General features: G+C 37.8%; 1 long non-coding RNA gene across 1 annotated transcript; it reads left to right on the top strand.

Moving 5' to 3' along the window:
• Positions 1-7,232: 7,232 nt before the first annotated feature.
• Positions 7,233-12,388, top strand: LOC116531813. Its single transcript, XR_004260599.1, has 3 exons — positions 7,233-7,243; positions 7,527-7,534; positions 12,303-12,388. It is a non-coding gene; the product is annotated as an uncharacterized LOC116531813 (long non-coding RNA).
• Positions 12,389-13,113: the final 725 nt, after the last annotated feature.

Genomic DNA, 13,113 nt, shown 5'->3' with positions numbered 1-13,113 from the left:
CCGGCTCTGTTCAGACATGCCAGAGTGAGTCTAGGTAGCTGATTTAAGACATAGCTGATTTCGAGAATATATATACATGGATATATGTTTATCCTAATAGCAAATAATGGCCATAGCACAAGAGATTGTAACTCCTTTTCCTTATGGTGCAGTCTAAGATAGAAATTTTGAAGAAGAGCTTTTCCATCTTTCACAGCTAGAGTCTTCATCCCACCAAGCAAGCACTGAAATCTAGCAGTAGGGAGCTAGAAAGAGGACATTTTTATGTAAATAAAAATAAGTAAATATCCACACTTAATTCAGAATGTGACTCTGAAATAAAGTCTAAAAGAAGTGAATGAAACCATTTTCACTACTAGTCCTGCATTGATTCCTTCCTCTGATGGTTTGCATGCGAGGTTTTCAGGGTACTGCTACTGGGTACAGAAGTTCTTATCACTTGCAATCCCTCAAAACATGACGCACATGGACTAGAAATTGAGTATGGGAGAATAAAATAAAACAGACAACAAAGAGAGGATCATTAAAATGCAAATCCCAGCTGCTCCAGAGGGTTCATTTTGTCTCATCTTCTCTGTGAAAACTTCATCCACTGCTCTAGCTCCATGCACTGATAGGGTCCTCTCTAATGTCTACAGATCCTACAACTGTACTGAGAAATAGGTGACTAAAATTTGTACAGCATTAGGTCAGTTTTAGGTCTTTAAAAACTGCAAGCCTTTTCTCTAAATTGGGTTGAAAACCACAAACTCTATAAAGTATTTGAAGAGGCTTATTTTGAGTCAATACGAGTGACCATGACCTGAGAAGGAGTCTCAAGCTGCCCTGAGAAAGTTGCCTATGGTGGTCAAGTTATAGTTTGGTTTTATATAATTTAGGGAGACAGAAATTGTAGGTAAAATCATAAATCAATATGCAGAAGGTATACATTGGTTCAGCCTAAAAAGGAGGGATATTTTGAAGGGGCAGATGTCAGGTCATTAAGTGGATTCAAAGATTTTCTGACTGGCAATTGTTGCAAAAGTCAAGCTTTGTCTAAAGACTTGAAGTCAGTAGAAAGAAATGTTTTAGTTAAGATAAAAGAGGGTATGGAGGCCAAGGTTCTTGTTCTGTAGCTGAAGCCTCCAGTTAGCAGCCTTCAGAGAAAATAGATAGTAAATGTCTCTTTTTAGACCTTAAATGTGTCAAAATCTCGTTTAATTCCTACTAGTTATGGGAAAAGCCTGGAAAGGGAAGTTCCATCTGCATTAATGAAGACTCTCTACAGAAGCGAATTTCCTCCACAAAAGATCACTTTGAGCCATTTCAAAATATGTCAAAGAATATATTTTGGGGTAAAATATTTTGATTTCCTTTAGGGTCTGCTATCTGTCATGTGACGCTATACTAAAGTCGCTGTTGGAAGTGGGTTTATAACATCGAGAAAATCTACACTCAGATAATGGATCGTTCAGCAAGGCTAGTTTACATCCTGCAGGAAGGGTGCAACTTGGGCAGTCTTGCCTTGAGAGCACACCTAAACAAAGGAGACAAGGACATTTATAACTTTCATAACCCGACGCAATCTCCTTACTGCAGTGTCCAGTTTCCATTGGCTGGAATAGGACCTCACATTCTATGCTTGACTCGATCGGCTAAAAACTTGGAAATTTTCTAAAGAGGTAAAAGCAGAAGAGAACAAAGGAAAAGAGAGGAGGAATTCCTCAAGTAACTTGAGAAATGCTTAGAGAAGTGATAACATTTCCAAATAAGGAGAGGGAATAAGCTTTGACCTAAGACTTGCCTGGGTTTGTCCAGGTGTGTCAGGGCAAATATCTAGGTAAAAGTGTAAGAACTAAGAATATCGAATGCACTTATTATGACTAACAGCTACTTTAAGATTATTAGTAAAAGATTTAGGTAAGTTAACCTTTGAAGAAACTGTTATTTATTCATAATGAACTGGGAGGAAATCTTTGAAGGTGAACCTTATATTTATTCTTATTTCTTACAATCACGATGGAATTTGGCATTTTATTTCCACAAAGACTCTGTGTTGTCAGTCTTATGATTTCTGTTTTCATGTTAATGTTGGTCAGTTGTGCCTAAACTCCAAAGTGGGGGCTATAATGAGGCATGTCCAACCTCACCTTCTTGTCAAGGCTGGGAATTCAGTTTTTCAAATTTCTTTTGGGTCCCCTTGGCCAATACGGGGGATCATTCAGTCATTTTGGGACTTAGGATGTTATTTTTAGTTTATAGGGTGTAAGGACCTTTGGGGAAAAAGTTATATCTTACCTGGAAAATGCCTAAAAATGGCGTAGATTGGGCCTTGAGCAGGTTTTCAGAGGTTCAGTTACAAACTCTAAGCAAGCATGAGAAAAAGTACATTATTGGAGTGAGTCTGATTGATGTTGTTATGAAGAGTATTATTGATTTATTTGCATCTCCAAATCATTCTAGGAAGAGAATTGAGACCGCTTATCTTATCTATCTTTCTATCTGCGTGCATACGATGGGATAAATTGAGAAAATAAAGGTGAGGAAATGGCAGCAAAGGGAAAATGAAATCAGGAATATAGGATAAATAGAGAGGTTTGATAACACATAATGAATACCATAAGACACTATTCAACTGCTGGAGATGAGCCCCAAATTTGGTTGTAAATTTACCAGCAGCCACAACAAAGGGGAAACACAATCTGTTGCAAAAATTATGGGGCCTATAAAATGAAAACTAAGCAAAGGCAGGAGAAGCCTGTTCTTTCTGGTTCTGCGAGTCCAGTGACCCATGACTCACAGACTCATGATTCCTGAGAAGAGGCACTGACTTGTTGCTGTGGACAATGAATATCATTGCCAACATTTTTAAAAAGAGTCAAGGTTCTCATAGCATCCCCCAAGGCATGCTAGTGGCATGCACTTCAACAGAAGCAGTTCAATGAGGCTCAAAGCTATACATCATGCAGTAGTGTTTCTCTTGAACTGAGAGTGCAGAAGTGCTGTATTGTTTATATATCAGTGTTGCCGGACTTTCTCCTTAGTTCAGCTAGAATCAGAGTCCTTGTCAACTGACCATGAAAGATTAGGCTCGCAGATAATTTGAAGGGTGAGAAGGGCAGCGTTTATTGGGCGAAAAGGAAAAAGAAAGGGATTTTCAGCAAAACGAGAGTCCTGCTAGCAGGCTTCCCACATCACAGATTGAATCCCAGGTACCACCTCAGAACAGGAGAGGCCAGGTTCCGCCACTGCAAACTGCAGGAACTTCTCAAGGCTACACCCCAGTGCACACTCCTAGTGTGCAGGCTGGTTGGAGGGTCTTCCAGGGAGCCCTTGTTACTTGGCTGTCTCATCAGTAAGTATTGGTAATCCATCCAGCAAAAGCAGGTTTGACAAACTATCATGAAAGTCACCGATGTGTACCTCAGAAGAAGGCCATAAAATCCTTCTGAAGGAGGGAACCGGAATATGTAAATATATACATAAGAAAAATAGCTATTTGAAATTGTAAATATTGTAAATATGTAGGTAGGAAAAATAGTTCATTTGAAATGACTGAAAAATAATTATAATATAGAGATTCATGACCATATCTTTCATACTAGCAAATGAGAGAAACCAGATTAAATTTTATCTGTAACTACATATCTAAAATCTCAAGGGAAAGAATAAAGAGGAGAAAATGCTTACAGGTGTCTGTGAATCCACATCTAGGAAATAAGGTTAGGGGCTTTATTTGTTTTGTGTTGATAATACCTTGGCGGTGGCAGTGCTGGGTGAGCATCCCAGCTCTCAGAATGCTGGTGTGGCAGGGGCTGGGAAGAAAAGGGACACAGCATGAAGAACATTCATGAACTAGGGTGGGCTAAGGGAAATAGGGCGTTTGGTAAAGAGAAGGGGGAACAAGCCTGATGAGAGAAGAGAAGGAAGAAGGAAAGCAGGGAAAAAGGAGGAAGACAAAATACAAAAGGGAATGAGAAAGACAGACACGGACAAATGAGAATAGAGAGAAAGCAGGGAAGAGAAAAGACATTTCTGAACCTCACACGGTAATCACCAACTTGAGTTTAGGGCAGAAAGCAGTTGGGAATCAGAGGCTTCCTTCTCACAGAAAAGGAGGTGAAGAGAAATGACAAGACTTTTCCCTTTCCCCTCTTTGTCAGTCTTCTTTCTGCCCTATGGGTTTTTTTCTGTGCCCACAGACAGTCCTCCAGAAGAAGAGCAGGAGACAAGAGTTAGTGTCCCAGAAAATGAAGACGAGGCCCAGGAGAGAGAGATGATCCATGGCCTTGCAAGCTGTAATAAAGACTGAGTTTTCTTTCATGATTGGTGTGGCACCACTCCAGGCTTTTACATGGGTTGAGCACTGGAATTAGATTTTATTTCAGAAATATCCCTTTGGAAGTATTATGGAGGGTTGATCAGAGAAGGCAGTTGCCTTAATTCTGCCTCCAGATTGTTGGTGATGAGCCCTCTGATTTCTGGTGTTTCATGCCACACTAAGTGGGTAAGCATTCTCACTCTGTCCACAGTGTCTCCAAGAATGGTCTTATAAAAGGTACAGAGTTCACTGTGACAGACATCAAAGCGGAACACGCCAGACTACTTTCTCTAATACTTCTAACGTATCATTTTTATTGCGTTATTCTCCCCTTATAGACTTTCACTCCATATTCCCAATAGGAGATGGCTAACTCACTGGCCCGCCCTTTATGGCCTTCTTTCTCTGATGTCACCTGTACTTGTAGAATTTCATATCCATCTTTCTCTTATTCTCCTCTCTAGTCAAATTAATCTAGTTATTTCCCAAACAGCCTTGTTTTATCATTGCTATTTTCTCTTCTTTAAAGGGCCTCTCCACTCCTCTTTTCTGAGCAAACACTACCTAAACTTTAAGAGCCACATCAAATGTTTCACTTCTAAGTAGGCAAAACATTAAGGCCTGGTCCCTGGGTTCAATCTCAGGCTTGCTGCTTGCCAGCTAATAGTACAATATCACAATCAGGATATTGACCCTGATAGAGTCAAAATACAGGATATTTTCATTGTTGCAAGGATCCCTTCTGTTACCATTTTATAGCAATATCAATTTCCCTCCCACCCTAACTCCATCCTGGAATCCCTGGCTCTGGTGTGTGATGTTCCCCTCCTGTCTCCATGTGTTCTCATTGTTCGACTCCCACTTATAAGTGAGAACATGCAGTGTTTGGTTTTCTATTCCTGCGTCAGTTTGCTGAGAATGATGGTTTCCAGCTTCATCTGTGTTCCTGCAAAAGACATGAACTCATCCTTTTTTATGGCTGCGTAGTATTCTATGGTGTATTTGTGCCACATTTTATTTATCCAATCTATCATTGATGGACATTTGGGTTGGTTCCAAGTCTTTGCTGCTGTGAACATTGCTGCAATAAACATACGTGTGCATGTTTCTTTATGGTAGAATGATTCATAATCCCTTGGGTATATACCCAGTAATGGAATTGCTGGGTCAAATAGTATTTCTGGTTCTAGATCCTTGAAGAATTGCCCACTGTTTTCCAAAATGGCTGAACTAATTTACATTCCCACCAACAGTGTAAAAGCATTCCTATTTATCCACATCCTCTCCAGCATCTGTTGTTTCCTGACTTTTTAACGATCACCATTCTAACTGGCATGAGATGGTATCTCATTGTGGTTTTGATTTGAATTTCTCTAATAAGCAGTGATGATGAGTTTGTTTTTTTTTCATGTGTTTGTTGGCCGCATAAATGTCTTCTTTTGAGAAGTGTCTGTTCATATCCTTAGCCCACTTTTTGATGGCAATGGTATATTGTTGTAGTGGCTGGCACCGATTTTTCATTTCCATATTTAGTGCTTCCTTCAGGAGCTCTTGTAAGGCAGGCCTGGTGGTAACAAAATCTCTCAGCATTTGCTTATCTGTAAAGGATCTCCTTTGCTTATGAAACTTAGTTTGGCCGGATATGAAATTCTGAGTTGAAAATTATTTTCTTTAAGAATGCTGAATATGAGCCCCTACTCTCTTCTGACTTACAGGGTTTCTGCAGAGAGATCCACTCTTAGTCTGATGGGCTTCCCTTTGGGATAACCCAACCTTTCTCTCTGGCTGTCCTTAACATTGTTTTCTTCATTTCTACCTTGGTGAATCTGACAATTTTATGTCTTGGGTTGCTCTTCCCAACAAATATCTTTGTAGTGTTCTCTGTATTTCCTGAATTTGAATGTTGGCCTGTCTTGCTAGGTTGGGGAAGTTCTCCTGGATAATATCCTGAAGAGTATTTTCCAACTTGGTTCCATTCTCCCCATCACTTTCAGGTACACCAATCAAATATAGGTTTGGTCTTTTCACATAGTCCCATATTTCGTGGAGGCTTTGTTCATTCCTTTTTATTCCTTTTTCTCTAATGTTGTCTTCACACTTTATTTCATTAAGTTGATCTTAAGTCTCTGATATCCTTTCTTCCACTTGATTAATTTGGCTATTGATACTTGTGTATGCTTCATGAAGTTCTCATGCTGTGTTTTTCAGCTCCATCAGGTCATTTATGTTCTTCTCTAAACTGGTTATTTTAGTTAGCAACTCCTCTAACCTCTTTTCAAGGTTCTTTGCTTCCTTTCATTGGGTTAGAACATGCTCCTTTAGCTCAAAGGAATTTGTTACAACCCACCTTCTAAAGCCTACTTCTGTCAATTCATCAAACTCATTCTCTGTCCAGTTTTGTTCCCTTGCTGGTGAGGAGTTGTGATCCTTTGGAGTCGAAAAGGTGTTCTGGTTTTTGCAATTTTCAGTGTTTTTGTGCTGGGTTTTCCTCATCTTAGTGGATTTGTCTACGTTTGGTCTTTGATGTTGCTGACCTTCAGATGGGGTTTTTGTGTGGATGTCCTTTATGTTGTTGTTGATGTTATTCCTTTCTGTTTGTTAGTTTTCCTTCTAACAGTCAGGCTTCTTTGCTGCAGGTCTGCTGGAGTTTGTTGGATGTCCACTTCAGACTCTGCCTGGGTATCACCAGCAGAATCTGCAAAACAGTGAAGATTGCTGCCTATTTCTTTCTCTGGAAGCTTCATCCCAGAGGGGCACCCATTAGATGCCATCTGGAGCTCTCCTGTAGAGATGTCTGTTGACCCCTGCTGGGAGATGTCTCCCGGTCAGCAGGCACAGGGGTCAGAGACCCACTTGAGGAGTTGGTCTGTCCCTTAGCAGAGCTTGAGTGCATTCCTGGGAGATTTGCCACTCTCTTCAGAGATGGCAGGCAGGAATGTTTAAGTCTGCTGAAGCTGCACCCACATCCACCCCTTCCCCCAGGTGCTCTGTCCCTTGGAGATGGGAGTTTTATCTATAAGCCCCTGACTGGGGCTGCTGCCTTTCTTTCAGAGATGCCCTGCCCAGGGAGGAGGAATCTAGAGAGACAGTCTGGTTATAGCAACTTTGCCAAGCTGTGGTGGGCTCCACCCATTAGAACTTCCTGGTGGCTTTATTTATATTGTGAGGGGAAAACTGCCTATTCAAGCTTTCATAATGATGGACTCCCCCAATGCACCAAGCTCAGGTTTCCAGGTGGACTTGAGGCTGCTGTGCTGGCAGCGAGAATTTCAAGTAATTGAATTTTAGCTTGCTACGCTCTGGGTGGGTGGGGGTGGTGGTGGGATCTGCTGAGCTAGATCACTTGGCTCCCTGGCTTCAGCCCTCTTTCCAGGGGAGTGAATGGTCCTGTCTTGCTGTGTTCCAGGAACCACTGGGGTATAAAAAAACAAACAAACAAACAAACAAGAAACCTTCTGCAACTAGCTTGGTGTCTGTCCATGCAGCCACCCAGTTTTTGTGCTTGAAACCAGGGCCCTGGTAGTGTGGGCACCTGAGGGAATCTCCTGGTCTGTGGGTTGCAAAGACTATGGGAAATGCATAGTATCTGGGCCAGAATGCACTGGTCCTCATGACAGGGTCCCTCATGGCTTCCCCTGGTTAGGGGAGGGAGTTTTCCAATCCTTTGCACTTCCTGGGTGAGGCGATGCCCCACCCTGCTTTGGCTCACCCTCTGTGGGCTGTACCCACTGTCTAACCAGTCCCAATGAGATGAGCTGGGTACTTCAGTTGAAAACGCAGAAATCACCCACCTTCTGCATTGATCTCACTGGGAGCTGCAGACCGGAGCTGTTCCTATTTGGCCATCTAGCCAGCCACTGCTATACCCTTTCATATTTCCATCAACAATGTATTAATGATCAAATTTCTGTACATCCTCACTAGCATTTAGCATTTGCCACTATTTTTTATTTTAGCCATTCTGATAGTGATAGAGTGAGATCTCATTGTGGTTTTAATTTGCACTCAGCAAATGGCTAATGATGCTGAATATGTTGTCATGTGCTTATTTTCCATATGTGTATCCTTTGTGGTGAGATGCGTCTTTTTAACTTTAGCCCCTAAATGAATTTTTTTTTTCTGTCAAGTTTTGAGAGTTCTTTATATATTCGATTTGATATGTGGTTTGGAAGCAGTTTCCCCCACGGTAGCTTTTCTTTTTATCTTCTGGACAGGATATTTCACAGAGCCAATTTTTAAATTTTTTCCTTTTTCTGAAGTTTGATTTATCAAGCCTTTCTTTTTGGATTGTGCCTTTCGTGTCAAGTCTAATAACTAGCCCTAGATCCCAAAGATTCTGAAGATTTTCTTGTATGTTTTAAAAAAAGTTTTCTAGTTTTACATTTTATATTTAAGTTCATGATTCTTTCTGAATTAGTTTTCGTAAAAGATTTGAGGCTTAAGTTGAGGGTTTGTTTTCTTTGTTGTTGTTTGGTTTTGTTTTGGACCTCTAATTGCTTCAGCAGTTTGTTGAAAAACCTATCCTTTCTCCATTAAATTGCTGTTGTACCACTTTCAAAAATCAGTTGGGCATACTTTTGTGTGAATCTATTTCTAAGTTTTCTGTTCCATCAATCTATGTGTCTATTCCTTCATCAATACCATATACTCTTGATTAGTAGAGCTATATGTGATATCTTGCAATCAAGTAAACTATTGCCATGTTGTTTTGTTTTCAAAATTGTTTTTAAGCTAATGTAGTTTTTTGCCATTTCATATAAATTTTTGGATAATCTTGTTTATATCTACAAAAAATGTGGTTGGATTTTGACAAGAATTTTGTTAAGTCTATAAATCAATTTGTGGAAAACTGACTACCTTTAGTTTGTTAAAGCTTCTAATCCATAAACATGTTTCTTCATTTATTTAGATATTTGATTCTGTCAGTGGCATTTTGAAGTTCTTAGCCTACAATTCTTATACTTGTTAGATTTACATCTAAATATAGATATTCCTTTTTCAATGATTATCAATTTTATTGTCTTCTAAATCTTGTTTTGTACATGTTTATTATTACTGTATGGAAATGCAATGAGCTCTTGTGTGTTGATCTTGTATCCTGTGACTTTGCTGAACTCATGTATTAATTTTGGGAATGCTTTTGGGACATGTTTCTTGGAATTTTCTAGGTAAGCAGTTATGTCATCTACAAATAATGGAGTTTTACTTATTTGTTTCCAATTTGTATGCATTTTATTTCTTTCATTGCCTTATTGTTCTGGGTAGAACATTCAGCACTACTTTGAATAAGACTGGCAAAAATGTATATCTTTGTCTTGTTTCCAGCCTAAGGGAGAAGGAATTTACTCTTTTACCATTACTCACAACGTTATTTGTAGGATTTTTTGTAGACGTGTTTTATCATTTTCAGAAAGTTCTCTTCCATTTCTTTCTTTCTTTTTAAAAAATAAATGGATGTTGAATTTTGTCAAATACTTTTTCTGTGTCAATTGATCCAATCATGTGATTTTTTTTCTTTCTTTTTTTTCTGTTGGTATAGTGCAATTACACTAACAGATTTTCAAATTATTCCTTATTCCACAAATGCACAAACTATCTATGATTCCTCCATTTTGCTCTTGTTGCTTTGGATAGCTTTGGTTATTTTGGGTCTTCTGTGGTTCCATATAAATTTTACGATTTTTTTTTTCCATTTCTGTGAGTAATGTCACAAGTATTTTGATAGGAATTGCATTGAATACGCAGATTGCTTTGGGTAGTATGAACATTTTAGCAATATTGATTCTTCCAATTCATGAACATGGAATATCTTTCTATTTTTTTGTGTGTCCTCTTCAATTTCTCTCATCATTATTTCATACTTTTCACTGTAGAGATGTTTTACTTCTTTGGTTTATTCCTAGTCATTTAATTCTGTTTGTGGCTATTGTACATGGGATTACTTTTTAAAAATTCATTTTCAGATTGTTCACTGTTGACATATAGAAATGCTACTTATTTTTAACTTTTTTTTTTTTTTTTGACAGAATCTTTCTCTGTCACCTAGGCTGAAGTGCAGTGATGTGATCTCAGCTCACTGCAACCTCCTCCTCCTGGGTTCATATGATTCTCATGCCTCAGCCTCCCAAGTAGCTGGGATTACAGTCATGTGCCACCACACCCAGCTAGTTTTTGTATTTTTAGCAGAGACGAAGTTCCACTATGTTGACCAAGCTTGTCTTGAACTCCTGGCCTCAAGCAATCTGCCCACCTCGGCCTCTCCAAGTGTTGGGATTGCAGGCATGAGCCTGTATTTAGTTTTTTTCCAAATATAAGAACATATCGTTTGCAAACAAGTATAATTTGACTTCTTCCTTTACAATTCAGATGCTCTTCATTTCTTTCTCTGGTCTAATTGCTCTATCTAGGACTTCCAGTATTATGTTGAAGAACAGTGGTTAAAGTGGGCATACTTGCCATGTTCCAGATCTAAGAGGAGAGTTTTCAGTTTTTTTCTCCTTCAGTATTATACTAACTGTGGGTTCATTGTACATGGCTTTTACTATGTTATGTTCCTTCTATATGCAGCTTTTTGAGAGTTTTTATCCTGAAGGGATGCTGAACTTTATCAAATGTTTTTCAACATCAATTGAAATGATCGTATGGTTATTATTCTTGATGCTGTTGCTATGATGTATCATACTGATTGATTTGTGTATGTTGAATCATCCTTGCATCCCAGGGATAAAGCACAATTTGTTGCGATGAATAATCTTTCTAATGTATTGTTGAATTTGGTTTGCTATTATTTTGTTGAGGATTTTTGCATAAATATGCATCAGAGATATTGGCCTCTAGTTTTCTTTTTTTGATTTTTCTTTGTCTGGTTTTGGTATCAGGGGAACACTTACCCCATACAATGAGTTTGGAAATATTTCTTCCTCTATTGTTTGGAAACATTTGAGTAGAATTAGTATTAGTTCTTTAAGTCTTTGGGACAATTCAGCAGTGAAGCCATTAGGTCCGAAGCTTTTCTTTACTAGAAGACTCTTTATAATGGCTTCAATATCATTGCTTGTTATTGGTCTTTTCAGGTTTTCAGTTTCTTCCTGGTTCAGTCTTGGTAGGTTGTGTTTGTCTAGACATTATCAATTGCTTCTAGCTTTTCCCAGTTTATTGGCATATAGTTGCTCATAGCAGCCACTAATGAGCCTTTGGATTTCTTCAGTATCAGTTGTAATGTCTCTTTTTTCATACCTGGTTTCTTTTAAAATTTGGGTCTTCTCTCATTGTTTCTTAGTCTGACTAAGGGTTTGGCAATTCTGTTTATCTTTTCAAAAAACCAACTTTTTGTTTCATTGATCTTTTATATTGTTTATTTCAAATTTATATATTTCTTCTCTGATCTCTATTATTTCTTTTCTTCTACTAATTTTGGATTCAGTTTGCTCTTGCTTTTCTAATTCCTTAAGATGCATTGTTAGGTTATTTAATTTTTTTTCTTTTTTGATGCAGGCACTTATAAATTTCACTCTTAGTACTGCTTTTGTTGTATGCCATAGGTTTTGGTTTGTTGTGTTTATATTGTCATTTGTTTCAAAAAATTTTTCAATTTCTCTCAATTTCTTTATTGACTCACTGGTCATTCAGGAGCATGCTGTTTAATTTCCATGTATTTGGATAGTTTCCAAAATTCTTCTTATTTATTTTTAGTTTTATTCCATTGTGGTCAGAGAAGATGCTTAATATTATTTCAACTTTTTCAAATGTTTTAAGACTTGCTTTGTGACCTAACATATAGTCTATCCTTGAGAATGATCTATGTGCTTAAGAGAAAAACATGAATTGTGCAGTCATTCAATAAAGTATTCTGTAAATATGTATTAAGTCCACTTGTTCTATAGTGTAAATTAAGTCCAATGTTTCTTTGTTGATTTTCTGTCTAGGAGATCTATCCAATGCTGAAAGTGGGGTGTTGAATCTGCAGCTATTAAATACTGAAAGGAGGGTGTTGAATCAGGAGCTATTATTATATTGGGATGTATTTCTCTCTTTAGCTGTAATAATATTTGCTTTATATATCTGGGTGTTCCAGTGTTGGTGTATGTATATTTATAATCATTATATCCTCTTCCTCAATTTACCACTTTGTCATTATATAATGACTTTCTTTGTCTTTTTTTTATAGTTTTTGTTTTGAAATCTATTTTGTCTGATATAGGCATAGCTATGGTGTTCATTGGCATAAAATATCTTTTTCCTTCCCTTTATTTTCAGTCTATGTGTATCTTTATAGGTGAAGTGTGTTCCTTGTAGGCAACTATCATTGGGTTTTGTTTTCTCATTCATTTAGCCAGTCTATGTCTTTTGATTGGAAAGTTTAGTCCATTTACATTCAATATTATTATTAATAAGTAGGGACTTACTCCTGCCATTTTGTTACTTATTTTCTGGTTGTTTTGGTAGTACTCCTTTCTTTCTTTATTACTTCGTTTCTGTCTTCCTTTTAGTGAGGGTGATTTTCTCTAGAGATATAATTTAATTTCTTGCTTTTTATTTTTTGTGTATACATTGTATTTTTTTCAACTGGAGGTTACCATGAGGCTTGCAAATACTATCTTATAACCCATTATTTTAAATTGATGACAACTTAACATTAATTGCATAAACAAACATACATACAAAAAGAAAACTGGTAAAAACTCCACAGTTTAACTTCATGTCCCCCACTTTTTAACTTTTTGTTGTTTTTCTGTATGTCTTTTTATACTGTCTATGTCTTGAAAAGTTGTTGCAGTTATTTCTGATTGGTTCATCATTTAGTCTTTTTACTT

This window comes from Sapajus apella, unplaced genomic scaffold, assembly GCF_009761245.1.
Source record: "Sapajus apella isolate SASKATOON/1434 unplaced genomic scaffold, GSC_monkey_1.0 scaffold72, whole genome shotgun sequence".
Classification (NCBI taxonomy): Eukaryota; Metazoa; Chordata; class Mammalia; order Primates; family Cebidae; genus Sapajus; species Sapajus apella.
Note: the sequence above shows the minus strand (reverse complement) of the source record. Positions and strands in the feature narration are given on the sequence as shown.